The following is a 19,393-nucleotide window of genomic DNA, read 5'->3' as shown; positions in this document are numbered from 1 at the left end:
TGATAGTCCCTTTTGAGAACCACTGTTGATCTAAAGCTATTCCAGTTCCCTAGGGGATTGCTAATAACTGGTGCAGCTGCTGAGACAGGGAAAGGGGCCTAATTCCTTTTGCAAAACAAGGAGCAATATTTGTATGAGAACTCAGTACATTTCATCGCATAAAAACTGCAAAACGCCAGGCTCTGCCATTTTTAAGCTAGTATTTCTGGGAGTCCACCAAACAGCCTCTAAGACGGAACTGATTGTGAATATGCTGGTGCCGGGTGCAATGGCTCACACCTGTAATCCAGGCTACTTGGGAGGCTGAGGTGGGAGAATCACTTGAAGCCAGGAGTTTGAGGCCAGCCTGGGCCTCTCTAAAAAAAAAGCTGTAAGTCAAATGATATAGCCTCTAGAAGCCACAGTTTGCTCATTTATAAACTGGAGGAGAATAAGATGAGAATTGTTTGATATTGAGGATCAGAAAGTGCTTCATGATGCATAAAGCAGATAATGGATTATCAATGCTTTGCTGCTCAGACATACAGCAATGGGTTCATACCATTCTGAGAGTCTGAATTTAGGATGTGATGTGACCAAAATTACCAGTAATTAAGTTTCTTATGCTTCTGAGGCTCTGCTTCCTCATCTGTACACTGTGGCAAGACTTTGTTCTGACTATGCACTGAGGATAAAATAAGGCTTTTTGAAAAAGAGGATGACACTGACCACTAATTAATGATTTCAATGTTCCCATCCAAGGTCAGACAAAAGCGACGCAGATCCATAGAGAATGTCGGTGCAACACTGCCCTCTGCTGGTCAGTAGCAGCACCACCATGGTTACAGAGGAAAAGGTCTTTACAAACGGATTCCTGGGAAACTGAGGCAGAGAGGGGAAGGGATTTGCTCAAGGGCACAGAGTTAGCTTTGGACAAAGTGATGGCTCGAACTTGAGATTCCTGATTCCTAGTTCTTTCTAGAGGGAGAAAAATAAGTGCTGGAAGCTAGTGGATTGTGGTTTCACTCTCACTAGGCTCTGCATGGCGTTTTAAATAGGCTGATTGGAATTTCTCTCTCCTGTTCTTCCCTTGCCACCCAAACCGCTTGGGTTTCTTGTCCTTTTCTTCATCCCAGGATAACCATCTGTGTGGCCCCATAAGGCCCAAAGTCCTCTTGGGTGCTGGGTGCTTTACAAAAATTACCTTGGATCTTTACAACTGCTTTGTGAGTTAGGCCAGGAAACTAAAACTCAGAGAGGTTACGACACTTGCCGGAGGTCCAACAGCCAGTAAAGCATGGAAGCTGGGATCTGAGCACTCACTTGAGACCCCAAGGCCCACAATCTATTTGCCACCAAAAAACAAGACAAAGCAAAACACCATGGTAACTTGTGTTGAAAAAGATAGATCTTGTGTTTTGTTATTTCCCCAAACGGTATTTGTTGGGCAGACACACATGTGTGTACAGGGCAGCAGTCAGGGTGGACCACAGGCCCCCACACCACAAAACCCTTCAGACTCTCCCAGAGAAGTGAGGGGAACTGAGCCAGGTGCAGTGGCTGGTGCCCGTAATCCCAACTTGGGAGACTGAGGCAGGAGGATGGCTTGAACCCAGGAGTTCAAGGCTGCAGTAAGCCATGATTGTGCCACTGCACTCCAGCCTGGGGGACAGAGTGAGACTGTAACTGAAAAAAAAAGAAGGGAAGGAAGGAAGGAAGGTGGGGAGCCAGGCACAGTGGCTCACACCTGTAATCCTAGCACTTCGGGAGGCCAAGGCAGGCACATCACTTGAGCCTAAGAGTTTGAGACCAGCCTAGGCAACATGGTGAAACCCGTCTCTACAAAACATACAAAAATTAGCTGGGCATGGTGGCACGTGCCTGTAGTCCCAGCTACTCGAGAGGCTGAGGTGGGAGGATCACCTGAGCCTGGGAGGTCAAGGCTGCAGTGAGCTGTGATCGCCCCTCAGGACTGGAAGTCCTCCTGGTCTGGGTTCACATCCTGCATTTCTGAACACTACTGTGTGCCAAGCCCTGGCAAATCTTATTTCTTTTAATTTGATAACACTGTGAGGTCGGTACAATTATCATCGCCATTTTACAGGTGAGCAAATGGAAGCTCTGAGACATTAAGTATCTTAAGAGCAAGAGTTGTGGGCGAACCCAGGTGTTGATACTTTGCCAGCATTTGATGTGATGCTTCATGGTTTTATTCCTCCCCATTTGCAGACAGGAAAACCGAGTTACAGACAAATGAAAGTGACTTACCTCAGGGCCTTTGCATGTGCCATCCTCTCTGCCTGGAATGTTCTTCTCAGATATCACCTTGGCATCCCCTATCACCTTCTTAAGGTCTTCACTTAAAAGTCATCATCTGGCCGGACGCGGTGGCTCACCCTGTAATCCCAGCACTTTGGGTAGGCCAAGGTGGGTGGATCACGAGGTCGGGAGATCGTAGACCATCCTGGCTAACACGGTGAAACCCCGTTTCTACTAAAAATACAAAAAATTAGCTGGGCGTGGTGGCAGGCTCCTGTAGTCCCAGCTACTCAGGAGGCTGAGGCAGGAGAATGGCATGAACCCGGGAGGCGGAGCTTGCAGTGAGCCGAGATCACGCCACTGCACTTCAGCCTGAGCAACAGAGCGAGACTCCATCTTGGGAAAAAAAAAAGTCATCATCTTAGGGAGGTCTTTTCTGATCACCCTATTTAAAAGTTCAGGCTGGGCGTCATGGCTCACACCTGTAATCCTAGCACTTTGGGAGGCTGAGGCAGGAGAATCACTTGAGACCAGGAGTTCAAGACCAGCCTGGGCAACATGGTGAAACCCAGTCTCTGTAGAAAATACAAAAATTAGCCTGGTGTGGTAATGCATGCCTGTGGTCCCAGCTACACAAGAGGCTCACGTGGCAGGATCGCTTGAGCCAAGGAGGTTGAGGTTGCAGTGAGCTGTAATTGCACCACTGCACTCCAGCCTGGGTGACAGAGTGAGACCTTGTCACAAAAAATAAAAATAAAGGACAGGCGTGGTGGCTCACGACTGTAATCCCAGCACTTTGGGAGGCTGAGGGAGGAGGATCACAAGGTCAGGAGTTCAAGACCAGCCTAGCCAATATGGTGAAACCTCGTCTCTACTTAAAAATACAAAAATTAGCCGGGCATGGTGGCACGCACCTGTAGTCCCAGCTACTCAGGAGGCTGAGGCGGAGAATCACTTGAACCTGGGAGGCAGAGGTTGCAGTGAGCTGAGATTGCACCACTGCACTCCAGCCTGGGCGACAGAGTGAGACTCTGTCTCAAAAAAAATAAAAAATAAAAAAATAAAAATAAGTTAACTCCATGCTTTTAACTCAGTAACAAAAAGACAAATGACCGAAGTCAAAAGTGAGCAAAGGACTGTGTAAGAAGATATATACACATGGCCAATGGGCACATGAAAAGATGCTCACCACGTGATGATGTGCATTAGAGAAATACAGATCAAAACCACAGGACACTCGACTTCCTATCCCTAGGATGACTGTTATTTTAAAAATTGAAAATAACAAGTATTGGTGAGGAGATGAAGAAATTGGAACCTTTGTATATTACTGATAGGAGTGTAAAATGGTGCTGCTGCTGTGGAAAACTGGCCATTCCTAAAAAAGTTAAACATAGAATTACCATATACCCAGCAGTTCCACTTTTAGGTTTTTACCCCAAAGAATTGAAAATGGGGACTCAAGCAGATACCATTTTTATTTTTATTGTCTATTTTTAGTAGAGATGGGGTTTCACCGTGTTGGCCAGGCTGGTCTCGAACTCCTGATCTCGAGTGATCCACCCGCCTCGGCCTCCCAAAGTGCTAGGACTGCTGGCGTGAGCCACCATGCCTGGCCTCAAACAGATACTTGTAACCTAAATGTTCACAGCAGCACTATTCACTATAGCCAAAGATGGAGGCAACCCAGATGTCCCTAAACAGACGAATGGATTAACAAAATGTGGTCTATCCATGTAATTCAATTTTACTCAGCCATAAAAAAGAATGAAAGGCACATGCTACCACATGAATGAACCTTGAAAACAAGGTAAGATTCTTGTGAAAGGAGCTAGTCACAAAAGGCCACATAGTGTATGATGCCATTTATGTGAAATATACAAAAACAGACAAATCCATACAGAGAAAAAAAGCAATGGTTACCAGGGGCTGGAGGAAGGGGGAATGGCTGAATGGGTATGGGGTTTTCTTTTGGGGTGATGAGAATGTTCTGGAACTAGACAGAAATAGTGGTTACATAACACTGTGAATCAATTAAATGCCACTCAATTGTTCACTTAAAAAAAGCAGAGATGGTGTCTTGTCATGTTGCCCAGATTGGTCTCTAACTCCTGGGATCAAGCAATCCTCCTGCCTCAGCCCCCCAAAGTGCTGGGATTACAGGCCTGAGCCACTGTGCCGGCCAATTGTTCACTTTTAAATGATTAATTTCATGTAATGTGAATTTCACCTCAATGGAAAAACTCAACCCCAAACATGCCTTATCTTCCCTCCCTACCTGATTTTTCTCCTAATGCACAGGGCCCCTCACATATGGTATGTCCGACCTATGTGTCCATTGTTCATCCTGCTTCTTTAAAATACAAATTCCAACAGGGTAAGGATTTCATCTGTTTTGTTAACTCACATAGCCCAAAAGTCTCTGGTACTCAATAAATATTTGTTGAATAAATGAATTAGATAGGGTGTGGTGATGAAGAGAGTTCCGCTGCCATCCCTGCCCCCATCTCTAATTCTAACGTTCTAACGGGCTCTTGACCTTGGAGCCGGTTAACAATGATCCTGTCTGGGCTCATCTTCCCTCCTTTTCCTGAAGAGCAGCATCCACAGGCCCTCACTCAGCTCAGCCCCTTTCAACCCTTCTCTGCTGAGAGTTTGAGATAAAGGGGGCCACGAGAGAAGACAATGAATCCATCACAATGTGTGATGAGCTGTCTGCTCTGTGGCTTCCCACAGCAATTTATCATGACCTGGAACCACAGCTGTGAGGCCGGGTGTTGCCCCGCCAGGACCTCACTCCCCAGCTGCTTCAGAGGGAACCTGTCCATACCTATTTAATGAACAGTTGCTCAGATGCAGCCCTGTCCCAGGCGCTCAGCCAAATGACACATGAACTATGTAATCATTCATTCATTCGATGATTCATTCAATGATTGATTGATTCATTCATTTATTCATGTGGTTGTCAAACATTCATTGAGCACCTACTATGTGCCAGACAGTGTACCTTGTACTGTGGTCCTTAATATCAGAGATGTCAATGCGTTATAGACCAGGATTCCTCAGCCTAGGCACTGCAGACACTTTTGTTTTTTGTTTTTGTTGTTACTGTTTTTGAGACAGGGTTTCACTCTATGGCCCAGGCTGGAGTGCAGCAGCACAATCACAGCTCACTGCAGCCTCAACCTCCTGGGCTGAAGCAATCCTCCCGCCTCAGCCTCTCAAGTAGCTGCGACTATAGGCACACACCACCATGCCTGGCTAATTTTTTTGTATTTTTTGTAGAGATAGGGTCTCCCTATATTACTTAATCTGGTCTTGAACTCCTGAGCTCAAGCTATCCTCCTGCCTCGGCCTCCTAAAGTGCTGGGATTACAGGTGTGAGCCACCATGCCTGGCTACTGTGCACATTGGAACCAGATATTTCTTTGTCACACGGGTTGTCCTATATATTAGCAGCATCCCTGGCTGCAGATGCCAGTAGCACTCCCTCAGTCATGACAACTAAGATGTCTCCAGACATTGCCAAACGTCCTTGGGGCACACAGCCACCCCTAGTTGAGAACCACTGGTCTAGACAAGTATATTTTCCTCAAATTATCAGAGAAAAAAAATGCTTTTATTTTTGCTGTTTCCTCCTTCTCTCCCTCTCTCTCCCTCTCTCTCCCCCTACTTACCTACCTACCTGGCTAGTTAAACTGGAAAGCAGAAGCATAATTACAGCTAACATTTGTAAACAGCACATAGTAAGGGGTCACTTTATCTTGGTTATTCTCACAACAACTATATGGGCAAAATACCACTAATGTTCATTTTACAGATGAAGAAATCAAGGTCCAGAGATGCTAAGCCAGTTGTCCAGGGTGACACCAAGATGAAGGGGCAGAGCTGGGGTTCAAATCCAGGTCCATATGACTCCAGAGCCCGGGTGCCACCTGATTAAGATTAAGATTAAGAGACCAGATTAAGCAATATAGGAAGACCCTATCTCTACAAAAAAATTAGCCAGGCATGGTGGCGTGCACCTGTAGTTGCAGCTACCTGAGAGGCTGAGGCGGGAGGATTGCTTCAGCCCAGGAGGTTGAGGCTGCAGTGAGCTGTGATTGTGCTGCCGCACTCCAGCTGGGCCATAGAGTGAAACCCTGTCTCAAAAACAATAACAACAAAAACAAAAAACAAAAGTGTCCACAGTGCCTAGGCTGAGAAATCCACTGAGCCACACTCCCTGGCACAGAGCCTCACACACTGTAGTGACCAATAAGCATTTATTACCTCAGTGAATGAACACAAGAATGGGGCAAGGATTCTGAGAAAGGCCTGGAGAAGCATAGGCTGCAATTGGCGGCTTGATGTTCTGGAGGGACGTGTATCATCTTAATTATTTCCATCCATCAGTCCATCCATGAATCAATCCAGCCACTCATTCACCAAGCATTCCCCAAACACCTGAGTTGTGCCTGGCACCTAGGAGGAATTCTGGTTTCAAGATCTCATAGCCGGCTGGGCACAGTGGCTCATGCCTGTGATCCCAGCACTTTGGGAGGCTGAGGAGGGCAGATCACTTGAGGTCAGGAGTTCGAGACTTGCCTGACCAACATGGTGAAACCCTGTCTCTACTAAAAATATAAAAATTAGCCAGGCGTGGTGACACGCACCTGTAGTCCCAGCTACTCAGGAGGCTGAGGCAGGAGAATCACTTGCATCCAGCAGGTGGAGGTTGCAGTGAGCTGAGATCGCACTGCTGCACTCCAGCCTGGATAAGAGAGAGACTCCATCTAAAAAAAAAAAAGAAAAAAATATTCTCGTAGCCAAGGAGGATGCATTAAACATGCTCAGGAATAATTGCAACATCAGATGCAAAATGAGAAGCCACGTTATGAAGGGACACAGAGATGCTAGTTTAGCTAAGACTCTTGGTCAAAAGTAATACATGTGCCTGCTCCAATTGGCTTTGGCAATAAAGGGAGGTTATTGGCTCCTAAATCTAGTGAGGTTTCAGGTATGGCTTGATCAGGGTGTTCAAATGATGTCATCAGAAATCCCTCCATCATTGCCCTCTGTTTTTCTCTGATTCAACTTAATTCCCTGCTGGCGTGATGGCCAGCAAGAGCTTTAGGCTTATATCCTGCCAGCTTAGCAACTCCAACTCAAAGAGCACCACTTTTTCAATGATTTTAGCCAAAATTCCAAGACTTGTCTCAGACCAACCTGAATCATGTGCCTGCTCTTGAACAAAGCACAGTAGCCAGGGAAAAATTGTGTTTTCATTGTCTAAGACTAGATCCTGGACCCGCCCCTGGGACTTGTGGAAGGGGACAGCTCAACCTGAGCCATATCAACTGAGAACACAAGAAGCATGGTCCTACCAAGAGATGTCTATTCCAGGTATGGTGGAGCCTCAGAGGACAGCATGACTCCCTTTCAGCTGGTGGATCAGGGAATGGTCCAATAAGGCACAGCTGTGGATATGAAGGTCTGTTGATTTCAGGTTGAGCTAGAGGGGGATATAGGGCATGGCAGAAAAATCTATCAATCTCTGCTATAGTTAAATATTTGAATATTGGATTGTTTGCAGATCTTGTGAAATCAGTGACCTCTGGGTCATGTAGGAACCCAGCACATTCCCACAGGACACAGCCTAGCAGTTGATCAGAGCAACAGTTCATACCCGAGACCCTGGATTTTCAGACCCTCCCCCAGCCCCCACCAGCCTCTGTCAGTGCCAAGCTGGACGGAACAAACCTCATGAGGTTGGTCGGGCCTCTACCCCGTGGAAAAACACAGAATGGTGATTTTTTTGCCTGTACATTCCTGGACAAATAAATTCGCTTTTGGGAGCTTTTTCCTGGCTGGGCTATGTTATATGCCTCAGAGCTGCCCAGATCCCCTGGAAACCCAAAGGTTTCCTTCCATGTGTAGGACTCATTCAGCCCCAGCTCAGAGGACTGCTTCATGGGTCCTGGTGGCAGGAATTCTTGGTTGTCTTCAATGTCTGGATCCCTGATTTTCGGTGGGGAACATGGTCAGCAGAATAAGGACAGCATTTCCTACCTTCTACTCCAGGTAGATGTGACCATGTGACTACGCTCTGGCCAGTGACCTGCAAGTGGCAGTGACAGATCACATCCTTCAAGAGAGGAGCATGCCCTCTCTTCCTCCTTTCCTCTTTCTTCCAGGCTTTTTATTTTTTATTTTTTTATTTTTTTTGAAACGGAGTCTCGCTGTCACCCGGGCTGGGGTATAGTAGTGTAATCTCGGCTCATTGCAACCTCCACCTCCTGGGTTCAAGCAATTCTCCTGCTTCAGCTTCCCAAGTAGCTGGGATTATAGGCATGTGCCACCATGCCAGGCTCATTTTTTGTATTTTTAGTAAAGACGAGGTTTCACCATGTTGGCCAGGCTGGTCTCGAACTCCTGACCTCAGGTGATCCACCTGCCTCAGCCTCCCAAAGTGCTTCCAGTCTTTTTAGAATTCAGTTCTGGTGGGAACCATTTTGGATCATGCTGATGAAGGTAACACCATAGAGATGGCAGAGCTGGGGTTGGGTCTGGTGGCTCACGCTTGTAATCTTACCACTCTGGGAGGCTGAGGTGGGAGGATTGCTTGAGCCCAGGAGTTTGAGACCAGCCTGGGCAACATAGTGAAACCTCATCTCTACGAATAAACTCTTGGCTCAAGCAATCCTCCCACCTCAGGCTCCCAAGTAGCTGGGCTACAAGCACACACCACCATGCCTGACTAATTAAAAAAAATTTTTTTTGTAGAGACAGGGTCTCACTATGTTGCCCAGGCTGGTCTTGAACTCCTGGCATCAAGTGATCCTCCTGCCTCGGCCTCCCAAATTGCTGAGATTACAAGCATGAGCCACGGTTCATATTCTCAATAGAGTGGTCCTAATTGGCCACTGACCAGCCAATAGTCTGGCTCTCCTGGGCAGATGTTCACCCTGGTCCAAGAAGCCACATCTATGGATATGAAAGTCTGTGATTTCAAATTGAGCTAGAGGGGGAAGTTGGGCATGGCAGAAAAATCTATCAATCTCTGCTACAATTAAGTATTTGAGGCCAGACGCGGTGGTTCATGCCTATAATCCCAGCACTTCAGGAGGCTGCGGCGGGTGGATCACGAGGTCAGGAGTTTAAGACCAGCCTGAACAAGATGGTGAAACCCTGTCTTTACTAAAAATACAAAAATTAGCTGGGCATGGTGGCAGGCGCCTGTAATCTCAGCTACTCGGGAGGCTGAGGCAGAGAATTGCTTGAACCCAGGAGGTGGAGGTTGCAGTGAGCCGAAATCGTGCCATTGCACTCCAGCCTGAGCGACAGAGCGAGATTCTGTCTCAAAAAAAAAAAAAAAAAAAAAATTGAATATTGGATTATTGAACCTTGGCATAGAGTAGCCACTGTCCTTGTCTTCTAAGAGCTTATATCCTATTATTATTTTATTATTAATAATATATCATTATTAATTAATAGCTGCAGTTCACTGAACAGCATTAGATACCAGGCATGGTGCTTGTAATTAGTCATCTCATTGAATTCCCTTAATGAAAATTAGGTAGTCAGAGACCTTTCTTCCTGGATCACAACCCCAGGGGCATGTGGGATTTCAGAGATGTGTTTTGGGGAAAGAGGTATAATTATTCAACTTTCAGTTAATTAGCCACTTAGAGAAATTAAGTGGTAGGTGGAGTTGTAAAGGAAGGCAAAGAACTGGACAGGCAGATGCTAAGTGGGAGACTGTTCCAGGCATAAGAGAAATGGGGGTGGGTATGAAAAAAAGCAAGAGACAGAGAGAGAGTGGAGCCAAGGGAAATTTGGTTTGACTGGATAAAAAGGCCAGTGAAAAGAGGGAGTTTTGGTAAGAGCTATGCCATGGGCAGGGAGAAGTACAGAGATCTTCAATCATGGACTCTATCGCCATCCCCTCTTCTCTTCCTGCAGGTGGGCAGAGCCAAGGTGCCCTCCCTATGCCTTCTTCTTAGGGCCGCCAGCGATCCTGAGCTCATCCTCCTGACCTGCAGACCCCTCGGCTCTGGCCCTCACGTCCTGCTTGCTGTACCTGCTTTATCCCATGTCACCATCTCCATTCCCCAGCATGGTGACAATCCCAGTTCCTACCCATTCCACTGGCTTCTCCATTTGGCTTGGAGCTCTTTAGCTGGACTGAGACGACTACTCTGATGAGTGCCATGTCACTGGCTCAACAGAATGGGCCCAAGTGAGTCAATGTCATTGACGTGAAGCTGCTGTCAGTTTGGTGGGGACCAAGGGAATGAGACTGTGTTTTAGTTGCATTCATTTGAACAGTTACACACTTAGGGCTTCTTATGCGGATGCTCAGAGAGAAATATGGAAGACGAGATCTCATAGAAAACAGGAAGACATGTTGTAAACGAGTCAGGCCTCCTGGAGTCCAGGACTAGGGAGGAACTCTCTATTGAGGATCACTCGAGGGAGTCTTGGGGCTGGTGGTCTTCACGCCACAGCCCTGTAACTCAGCTCCTCTCTTCCTTCTCTCAGTCTCTCTGCTTCTGTTTTTTGTCTCATGTCCTAAATGTCCAACTATTCAGCATAACTTTATTCTGCTTCCCCTCTCTATCCTCTGTAGCAAAATGCACTGTTGGAATTACATTTTTATTTTTATTTTTATTTTTTTAAGACGGAGTCTCACTCATTGCCTAGGCTGGAATGCAGTGGTGTGATCTCGGCTCACTGCAACCTCCACCTCCCAAGTTCAAGTGATTCCCCTGCCTCAGCCTCCTGAGTAGCCGGGACTACAGGTGCCTACCACCATGCCCAGTTAATTTTTTATTTTTAGTAGAGATGGGATTTCACCATGTTGGCCAAGCTGGTCTCGAACCCCTGACCTCAGATGATCCGCCTGCCTTGGCCTCCCAAAATGCTGGGATCACAGGCATGAGCCACTGTGCCCAGCTGGAATTAAATTAATAATTTTTATTTCTGCTTTAGCGAGAGAGGCAGTGACTCACTGATACAAGGAAGGTATTTCCCCTTCCAAGGGTGATGTACTCAGCTTTTGGGTTTAAAAGGAGATGCTATCAGGCACATGTGGCTATCCTGGTAGATTACATAAAAACACAGAAGAAATGCTCTTTGTGTTAAAAGAATAAAAAAGAAAAAATAAAACTTGTTTCCTCAAAAGCTTAAATACAGAATTACCACATGACCCAGCAATTCTACTACTGGCTATATCCCCCCAAAGAACTGAAGGCAGGAACATGAACAGGAATTTGTAGAACCATGTTTATACCAGCATTATCCACAGTAGCCAAAAAAGTGGAAAGAAACTAAATGTTCATCAACGGATTAATACATAAACAAAATGTGGAATATCTGTACAACAGACTTATTATTCAGCCTTCAAAAGAAATGAAATTCTCGGCCAGGCGCAGTGGCTCCCGCCTATAATCCCAGCACTTTGGGAGGTCGAGGCGGCAGATTTCTTGAGCCCAGCAACATGACGAAACCCTATCTCTCCAAAAAATACAAAAATTAGCCCAGTGTGGTGATGCACACCTGTAGTTCCAGCTACTGGGAGGCTGAGGTGGGAGGATCGCTTGAGCTCTGGAGGTCGAGGCTGCAGTGAGCTATGATGGTGCCACTGCACTCTAACCCGAATGACAAAGCAAGATCTTGTCTCAAAAAAGAAAGAGAGCGAGAGATAGGAAGGAGGACGGAAGGAAGGAAGGAAGGAAGGAAGGAAGGAAGGAAGGAAGGAAGGAAGGAAGGAAGGAAGGAAGGGCGGACTAGTGAGAGGCAGTCAACCCATCCATTATTTGAATGAGAGCATCTCTTCTGTGTTAGTTGGACTAAAGGAGAAGCTTCCAGAACTCTCAAGGGGAATGAGAAAATGGAAGGGAATTGAGGCTTTGGTTCTATAAGGCAGTAGACACCTGAGCTACATTCCAGTACCTTATTCCAGGACATATCGATGACCAGGAGATGCCAGGGCAAGGACACCATAGGAAAGATGCCAGCGTGGGTGGCCCATTGTGTGCTAGATTTGAGACTGATCCCAGCACCCAGGCAGGTGCCTCCAGCAGGCGGATGTTTGCCTGGCTCTGTACTGCAGGGATGCTGTAGTCAGTCTTCTGATCATCACAGAATTCTTTGGCTATGAGTAAATGAAAGCCCAGTTAAAATGACTTAAACAGTATTTCAGAGAGAGAGAGAGAGAGAGAAGTCCCAAGGTAGGGTGGCTCCTGGGTTAGTTAACTCAGCGGTTCAAACCAAGTTCTTTCCATCATTCTGCTCTACCACCCAGAGCATGTCATTTCAGAAAGGCCATCTCTTCTTGTGTCTGTTTCTTAGGAGTGACTCCTTCCTTCTCTCCTTCCCTCCTTCCTTCCTGGCTTCTTTCCTACTTTCCTTCGTTTCCTCTGTCCCTCCCTCCTGCCCTCCCTCCTTCCTTCCTTGATGGGCTCTCACTCTGTTACCCAGGCTGGAGTGCAGCAATGCGCAACCTTGACTCATATGCTCAAGTGACCCTCCCACATCAGCCTCCCAAGTAGCTGGGACTGTAAGTGTGCACCACCCATGCCTGGCCAATTTTTAGCATTTTTGTAGGCGGGCTTCACCATGTTGCCCAGGCTGGTCTTGAACTCCTGATCTGAAGCAATCCTCCCGTCTCAGCCTCCCAAAGTGCTGAGATTACAAGTGTGAGCCACTGTGCCCAGCCCCTACATCTTTCTTTAGAAGCCCCCCAACAAGTTTCCTCTCACGTTTCGTAGCCATATACTCATTTTCATATCCATTCCTACACCAGTCACCCACAAGCAGAATGAGACTGACGTGATACTCCTGAATTGGGGATGAAGTTGGCTTTCTCTAGGGTTTCAAACCTGAACAAAATTGGGGATTCTGTTAATAAGGAAAATAGAATGGATTATTTATTTATTTATTTATTTATTTATTGAGACAGGGTCTCACTCGGCACTCAAGGCTGGAGTGCAGTAGTGTGATCACGGCTCACCTTGACCTCCTGGGCTCAAATTATCCCCTGCAGCCACCACCCAGCTTCCAGAGTAACTGGGACTGTAGGTGCATGCCCACCACACCTGGTTATTTTTTCTATTTTTTTGTAGAGAAAAGGGGTCTCGCTATGTTGCCCAGGCTGGTCTCGAACTCCTGGGCCCAAGGGACCCTCCTGCCTCAGCCTCCCAAAGTGCTAGGATTACAGGCGTTAGGCACTGTGCCCTACCTAAAATGGATTTTGAATGGGCAACTAGGAGTGTCTGCTACACCCCTGATACTGACGAGCTCTAAGGATTAACGGACACGTGGGAAGGATTGTTTCAAGCACGCTTCTATTACCAATTACTGGGTAGGGATATGACCCAAACTCTGGGTAAATGGTGGCTCACCTACAGATTCTCATTCCAGCCTGTGAGATGGAGAAAGGGAAGAGTGGAGCGTGCTCTTTATTTTTAAGGTCCTGACCTCTGCATACAAAGTTCCTTCTACTTCCTGCCCTGAGTAAGACCTGGCTCTTCCCTGACAGTCCTTGAAGCCCTTCCCAGGGGATGGTGGTCCGTCTGCCACCCCTATGGTGTCCTCTATGCTCCACACCTCTATTTCCAGATCCATAGTCCTCCATCTTGAGTAAGCACTGAGGCTCCTGACATCTGGCTGTACCACCTTCTGTGCCTTCTCACTGATGATGCCTACTCAATCAACCTTTATTCATGCCTACTTATCAATCAATCAATCAACTGTTATTCTCAGAGGGCTTTGGCAACTGGCTTATCCTTCTCGCCCCAGTTCTTACTGCCATATTGGTGACTTTAATGACCCAGGACCTGGCCGAACTCCTGGCCCCTCAGCTCCTGTCCCTTCTTATTCCAATGACCTTCACCTCCACTCGACTGTAGCCACCATCTCCCTGGACCATGTACTGGCCCTCAGTTTCTCCTGGAACGAATCTTCCTCTAAAGTCTCAACATTTCTCTGATCACAGACTTGTACCTTCTGTTCTTTTGATCATTCCAGCTTAGCAGTTCTTTGAACTCCAGAATCCCTTGGCCCTTCCACTTTCTCCCTCTCAGGACCCTCCTTCCTCCAATTCCTTTCTCATCCAGCCTAGATTCCATGATCTTTGCTATACCCAGTCATGGATGTTGTGAACGACTCCCCGACATCCATTCCAACCCAGACGGTTGGTCCAAGTTGGTCATGGTCATTCCCTGTCTCTTATCAGGAGAGGAACACTCATGTGACTCACTTCTAGTTCTAGAGGGTAGAGTGAGGTGGGGTAAAGAGGACTCTGGGAAAGATTTTCCCATGAAAGAGACAAAAGAATTGATGATCTTTCCTTCTGAGGATGAACCCAACAACAAGGGTGGCAGGGCAGAGAGACAGGCAGAACCCAGATCCTTGATGATGTTGTCAAACCACTAAATCAACCCCATCTGAAGTATGTTCCCCCAGGATATCCTAATACATGAAATAATAATTTATTTCATATTTAAGCCAGCTTGAGTCAGGCATTCTGCTACTTTCAGACAAAAGCACCCTAAATAACATAATTTGCAACTTGCAGCAAAAGCCCAGTCCTGGATCAATGTAAATTTCCTTCCATTCTGGTTTTTTACCTGTTCTGCTTAGACTGGTGGAGAAAACAATAGGTCCTCAGTCCTCCAGAAACCTCAGACGTCGCTCTACCCATCCACCATTAGGAGAGCCTCTCCTCATCCATCTCCAGCCTTTGTTTAGGGTTGCAGAAGACCTGCGTTGTTATGTGAAGTAGCCAGCTGTCTTGACTAGGAAATCGGTATTTTTTAAAGTTCCCGAGGATAGCATGAGTATTTGGCTTGGGTAGAGGGGAACAGAGGGGAGATCTTGAGGTTAAAAGAAATCCAGCATTCATAAGAAGGTAGGGTAGTTATACCCAGATTAAGTTGAATGAACCAAGTCATTCCCAGTGGCTGAGTTGAGTTAGGGGACAAAGAGAAGCTTCCTGCCCCGTGTTGTGGCCTGGCAGGGGTGCAAGCCCCAGGGAAGGGTGACCTATGGGCAGAGCAATAGAATCAGCCTTTTGCTCCTGTATCTCGGGCCTGACTAGTTACTGTCCCAGTAAAACATGTCGACACCATAACAAACATAGTAGATACCAATGATGACACGTCTTAAAACTATGTGAACCAGTTGGCAAGTCCTGGTGGTTGCTGAGTGTGGAGGTGGGAGGCGGTTCCTGTTGGTGGGAAGGCCCCAGGCCCCTACCATAATCTCAGTCACCTAGCCTGTTGGCAATAACAAATTCATGGTCTCTAATTCTTACCAGTACCCCAGAATTCCTGTTTTCCCTGTTGGCTCTCTCCTCCCCATTCACCATAGCAACTATTTTGAATCTTCTCTACACTCACCCCACCTCCCACCTGCCTGCCTTCCCTCTCACTCTCAGGCACCTCTGCCTCCCCTCCCTCCCTCCCTCCCTTCCTTCCTCCTTCTCTCTCTTTCTCTCTCTTTCTTTCTCTCTCTCTTTCTTTCTTTCTTCTTTCTCTCTCTCTTTCATTCCTTCCTCCCTCCCTCCTTCCTTCCTTCCTTTGAATCTTCTCTATACTCATCCCACCATCCCACCCACCTGCCTTCCCTCTCACTCTCAGGCAACTCTGCCTCCTATTTCTTTTTCTCTCTGTCTTTCCTTTCTCTCTTTCTTTCTTTTTTTTTTCAGGGTCTTGCTGTGTTGCCCAGACTGGGGTGCAGTGGTGCAATCATGGCTCACTGCAGCCTTGACCTCCTGGGCTCAGGTGATTCTCCCTCCTTAGCCTCCCAAGTAGCTGGGACTACTCTGCCTCCTATTTCACACAGAAAATATTTTTTTTTATTTTCATTTCGTTATGTTGCCCAGGCTGGTCTCAAACTCTTGACCTCAAGTGATCCTCCTACCTCAGCTTCCCAAGTAGCTGGGACTACAGGTGTGAGCCACCACACAAGGCTTCACACAAAATAGATGCCATCTATCTGATTGGGACTATCCTTACCTTCCTTGCTTACCCGCAACTCTTGTAGCACTGTCCAATTGAGCTTTCTATACTGCTGGGCAAGTTCTGTATATCTTTGCTGTTCAATATGGTAGCCACTAGCTACATGTGGCTATCAAAATATGGCTTGTACAGCTGAAAGCGTGAATTTTAAATTTTACATCATTTTAATTAATTTAAATTGAAGTAGGTGTGAGTGGCTGCCCTATTAGGCAGCACCAGTTTAGCATAACTAAAAGAAAAACATTTGTGGATACCAAGGCACTGGGGTTTCTGCTAACCCTCTGACATCACTAGGCAATAGACTCTTGACCAACTATTATGGGAATTCTGAATTAGGTGATGAGAAGGAAGTAAGAGAGAGTTTAAAAAAAAAAAAATTACATTCAGCAGGGTGCAGTGGCTCACGCCTGTAATCCTAGCACTTTGGGAGGCCAAGGCGGGCGAATCACAAAGTCAGGAGTTCAAGATCAGCCTGGCCAACATGGTGAAACCTCGTCCCTACTAAAAATACAAAAAAGTTAGCTCGGTGTGGTGGCACGCGCCTGTAATCCCAGCTACTCGGGAGGCTGAGGCAGGAGAATCGCTTGAACCTGGGAGGCGGTGGTTGCAGTGAGTAGAGATCACGCCATTACACTCCAGTCTGGGTGACAGAGTGAGATTCCGTCTCAAAAAAAAGGAAAAAGAAATAAAAAAAGGCACATTCACTGAGAAATTACCCCGGAGAAATAAAGAGGAAAAAATATTGCTTTGACATGTTGTTTTAGTCGTGGCAGTAATGAAGAAAGAAACCCACAGTGAACCATGGCTGGAACATTGGTTCCATGGTGGTACATGGCTCTGTACACCTGACAGAGAAGGAAAGCCTTGTATCATGGCTGCAAAGCCCCACTGGTACTGACATGCTCACAGCGTCTGTGGGAGGAAAAATGGAACATCAGCCACGTAGAGAAGAGAGTGAGGTGTCGTCATCAGTTGAGTAACTTCAAAGAGCGTCCAGTTGTCTTTGTTTGCATTTTCTACCTTTCATGCAAAATGTGTGCAACACAATCAGATTGGTAACTTGCAGGTCCCATTTTGTGTAGCTGATTTTGCTCACTTTTGGAGACTCTGCTGCTGGGGCAGTCCTGGAGAAATAGCTGAGAGAGCAAACCAGCTGAACACTCATTATTTTCTTAAGCAGTAGATAGCTGCAAAAGCTCCATTTCGTTTCTTAAACAGTTTCTTTCAGTCTCTTTACCTGTAGGTATGCTAGTTTACAAGGACTCCAGATGGCCTTGGAGCTTCAGAACCTTTTGCCAATTATCAGAGGAAGGTAAAGCCTGCTGGAAACCAGAGCAACCCAGAATCAGGGACTCCTTGTTATCTTTAGACCATTAATATATCATTATAATACTAAAATTCCCACCCATAGAAGAAAATTACTATTTTTTTTTCCTTTTTTGAGACGGAGTCTTGCTTTGTCACCCAGGCTGGAGTGCAGTGGTGCAATCTTGGCTCACTGCAACCTCCACCTCCTGGGTTCAAGTGATTCTCCTGTCTCAGCCTCCTGAGTAGCTGGGATTACAGGTATGCGCCACCACACCTGGCTAATCTTTGTAGAAAATTGCCATTTTCTAAACATGCATCCTGTGAAGAGACATGTTTATGATTTGCACCTGCACATCTAAAGTTCCTCCCTACACAAACATACAAACCTCCCCGCCCCATATCTAACTCCTTAAAATTCCCCAGCTACCCACAACTTGGGGAGGAGGTGTCTCTGGAGCAAGAGGTCATTCCTTCTCCTTCCCTGGCCAAAGAATAAATCCTGCTTGCCTTCCCCCACCCCACCCCCTAATTTGTGTGTTCTTTCTTTGCAACTGATACAAAGTAGGGAAAGGACTCAGTTTACCCATGGCAGTTCTATCACATTTTAAACAGTTATACACCTTTGCAAATCTGTAAAGTTTGAGCACATTTTCCTGTCTCCTCTGACCTCCCCTGAATGAGCAACCAATTGTTTAAAGATCCTATTTGGAGGCCGGGGGCAGTGGCTCACGCCTGTAATCCCAGCACTTTGGGAGGCCGAGGTGGGCGGATCACGAGGTCAGGAGATCGAGACCATCCTGGCTAACACGGTGAGACCCCATCTCTACTAAAAATACAAAAAACTAGCCGGGCGAGGTGGCGGGCGCCTGTAGTCCCAGCTACTCAGGAGGCTGAGGCAGGAGAATGGCGGAGCCTGCAGTGAGCGGAGAAGGCGCCCCTACATGCCAGCCTGGATGACAGCAAGACTCCATCTCAAAAAAAAAAAAACAAAAGATCCAATTTGGAGAAATTTCTTTCTCCTCTGATTTAAATGCTTTTATTACACACTAAGTTCCTACTCTTTTTTTTTTTTTTTTTTTTATTGCATACAGAGTCTCACTCTGTGGCCCAGGCTGGAGTACAGTGACATAACCTTGGCTCACTGCAGCTTTGACCTTCCGGGGTCAAACGATCCTCCCATTTCAGCCTTTCGAGAAGCTGGAACTACAGGTGTGCACTCCCACAACTGGCTAATTGTTTTATTTTTTTTATAGAGACAGGGTTTTGCCATGTTGCCCAGGCTGGTCCCAAACTTCTGGGCTCAAGCAATCCTCCTGCCTTGGCCTCCCAAAGTGCTGAGACTACAGGTAGGAGCCACCACACCCAGCCTGCACCTATCTTTGTGTTTAATACTTGACTCCACTCTGTTCCAATAATGTATCTGTCAGTTCCCTTACTAGAGCTGCTTTAATTACACAGCTTTACCATCGCTCTTAATATCTCCGTGGCCGCCGGTTTATTTGTGAAGTGTTCATCCCGTGGCCTCTGGGAACTCACTGTCTCCCGGGTTTCCTCTCCTCCCTAATCTGCCTCAGCTTAGTCTCCTTCGTGTTGGTGTCCTTCAGGGATCTGTCGTCGGCCCCCCTCCATGTCACTGTACCCTCTCCCTGGGCAGACCCCTGGCTCCACTCTTACCCCTTCCGCCCGTTTTCCAAGGTGCAGCTAGAGTGCTCTGACTGAGCTGCAAATGAGATCATGCACACCCGTTTATAAACCCACCTACTGTTCTCAGGGTAAATTCCAGACAGACTCTTTAACACCAGCACATAAGGCTGGACGAGATTCAGGTGCAAGTAGTTTGT

General features: G+C 46.8%; 1 long non-coding RNA gene across 1 annotated transcript; it reads right to left on the bottom strand.

Annotated features, from left to right (window-relative positions):
* Positions 1-5,890: 5,890 nt before the first annotated feature.
* LOC131380718 (uncharacterized) lies at positions 5,891-17,566 on the bottom strand. Its single transcript, XR_009208832.1, has 4 exons — positions 17,482-17,566; positions 12,175-12,376; positions 7,605-7,732; positions 5,891-6,173 (listed from the first exon to the last, which is right to left on the bottom strand). It is a non-coding gene; the product is annotated as an uncharacterized LOC131380718 (long non-coding RNA).
* Positions 17,567-19,393: the final 1,827 nt, after the last annotated feature.

This window comes from Hylobates moloch, unplaced genomic scaffold, assembly GCF_009828535.3.
Source record: "Hylobates moloch isolate HMO894 unplaced genomic scaffold, HMol_V3 SCAFFOLD_12, whole genome shotgun sequence".
NCBI classification, from domain to species: Eukaryota; Metazoa; Chordata; class Mammalia; order Primates; family Hylobatidae; genus Hylobates; species Hylobates moloch.
Note: the sequence above shows the minus strand (reverse complement) of the source record. Positions and strands in the feature narration are given on the sequence as shown.